Below are 2,526 nucleotides of genomic sequence, written 5' to 3'. Positions count from 1 at the left end.
ATGATCTATTCTTTTTAATAAATTATGGATACAACTAGCAAAGTTTTCTTATGTATTTGTATACTATGTGTAAGGCATAGCCTATATATCAAGATTATTCAAACCCTGTCAGTAACTTCAAGGAAAGTATTATTACTTCCACATTATGGATGAGAAATACATGACTCAATATATTTACTCAGTGTTACAACATTTAAAATACTAGCTATAAAGTGGTGAATCCTGAATTGAATTTAGGTTTCTTTCCATCAAACTATGTGGCATCAACTACTGTATTAAAATTGTGTCTTTCTACCCCCAATTACATTTCAAGCTAATTGATGCAGGTGGCATGGACAGGGACAGCTTCATACATTTTACAGCTATTCCATAATAGTAGTGTCTTAGATACAGTGCATGGACACAGTAGTTGAAGAGTGAAAGGACTGAAGCAAATTTGTGCCTAAAACAATTTCAAAGGGCAAAATGACTCCAAGTCAAGTCACATACACTTTCAAGAGTGAAGTCTTGGACACACTCAAGAAAGCCAGAGAATTCCATCTGTTGATCCACTTCCTCTGCCAGAGTTCTGCTAGAAGACAACGTATCGAGAAGAAGAGTCAGCATCCATAGCTGCCAGTACATTATCTCCACCATGTTGTCCCTCCTGAGACTTCTCTCTCATAGGCTCATTCTTTCCTTAACCAAGAGGGGTGAGGGATGAGGGGCAGGGGCTGGGGTTATGGGAGTGTTTTGCTGTTTTCTAGGGTGCACAGGACTGCACAGGGATTCGGTGAGCTTGACCTAAGCTGATCTGCCTAGAAACATCCTGCAGCTACATTCACTCTACTGTCCCTGACATGCCATGGTGGCACAGGCAAGTCTATGTGCTTATCTAGCAGGGATTCATGTAGGAGGTGAGGCAAACTACTCCTGTGTTCTCAGAAACTTAAGTATGTCTGTGGTTTCTACTCCCATTCCTCGTCCTGTTGTTTCTATCCTTAAGTAAGAACGAAGTATTTGGTTCTTTTCAGATACATAACTCATGGTCTTATTCTAATATTCTCCTAACTGATTTCCATTTCTTTTCCTGCCTAAAGAATTCTTACTTTCTTATGGGTGAATAAAGGAGAGGAAAGCTGGTGCTATCATCATTCATTCTTCACAAATTGAGATTTTAAAGTTTTGGAAAACCATTTTGACTTTCAGTACTTTTGAAATTCAAAATTCCTTTATCCTAACTTATTTCTATGTCATAGCTTTTTAAAACTATATTAAAATAAGTATGAACTTATTTCTTGGTTTTTGTATTTCTTTTATAACAAATCTATACCACCGTCAGAGGGCTTATATTACTTTCATTAATGACTGAATTAGGGGAAGGGTGGTAATGCCGAAGCATGGGAATAATAGGAGCGAAATTTTAACCTCAGCTAAGATATCAAAATAGTATCAGTCTATACTTGCTTGCTCCTCTGATACTGGGCATGAAACATGATCTGGAAAGTGAGATTAACTAGACCTGAAGCATCAGGTGCCACAGTCCTAGTCAGCCCTGAGATGAAAGACAGGAAAAATTTTACTAAAAGACCTTGTAAAGGGAAATTTATTGTTTCCATGGGAATATTGGACCAGGGTTACAAAGGATCAGGTAACATGGTGGAACATCCAGAGATATCATTGCAGGTAACAATTGAGAAAAGAAAAAAAAAAATCAGGCATTCAAGGGGCGGAATTTCAAAGAGTATGTGAGCTCTCAGAGGGTATAGGTGGACATTAAGTTCCAGAGAAGAGGAGAGACGAGGAGCATTGGAAGAGAGAAGGAATATGGTGAACTGGGCCAGGAAATAGTGCTAGGTCACCTATCAAGTCCACTCTTCTGCTGTGGTCGGTGGGCATGCAGCACCTGCAATACGACAGACATGAGATGGCCGGATCCTAGGGGGCTCCTGTGCTGTCACCATGCCCTCCCCCAGTCTCCCACAACTTTTCAACCACGTTTGTGTCCACAAACTCCTCCCACTTTCCTTCCTCCTGTGCTGTGTCTCCAGCTCTCGGCTCTGACAAATCTGAATCCTTACCTTCATTTCTGGAGTGCAGCTCACAAAGGTCCTTGATGTCCGGGAGTACCACCTGAACGCAGGCCTTGGATAATGAAGACAGTGCCCACCACGATGCCCACAAGGCCCACAGCCAACCCCAGGGCACAGACCACAGTCTCTGTCAGCTCTGACATAGGGGTTGCGATCTCAGGTTCTGTGAAAATGAGGTTGAGGAAGTCAGAATACAGACTGTGGTTCACGTNAGGAAGTCAGAATACAGAGTGTGGTTCACGTGCACGTGTTGGTGGGAGCGCGAGGGGTGGTGTTGGTTCTGCGAAACTCAGAGTTAGGGAAGAGAGCGAAGTCTATTAGAAATTCTTGCAGCATGGAAAGCAAGCTTTGGGCCATCAGATTCAGGGGCTAAAAGGCAGGATGTTCTGGACTTGACAGAGAAAGAAGGTGCCGAGGCGGGTGGAGTTCATACATACCCCAGTGTTTCAGAAGT

General features: G+C 42.4%; 1 non-coding gene across 1 annotated transcript; it reads right to left on the bottom strand.

The window, feature by feature from the left end:
• Positions 1-1,562: 1,562 nt before the first annotated feature.
• Positions 1,563-2,526, bottom strand: LOC100463773. The gene is made up of 3 exons (XR_004625440.1): positions 2,510-2,526; positions 2,061-2,235; positions 1,563-1,885 (listed from the first exon to the last, which is right to left on the bottom strand). It is a non-coding gene; the product is annotated as an uncharacterized LOC100463773 (transcript).

Source organism: Ailuropoda melanoleuca, chromosome 5 (genome assembly GCF_002007445.2).
Source record: "Ailuropoda melanoleuca isolate Jingjing chromosome 5, ASM200744v2, whole genome shotgun sequence".
NCBI lineage: Eukaryota > Metazoa > Chordata > Mammalia > Carnivora > Ursidae > Ailuropoda > Ailuropoda melanoleuca.
Note: the sequence above shows the minus strand (reverse complement) of the source record. Positions and strands in the feature narration are given on the sequence as shown.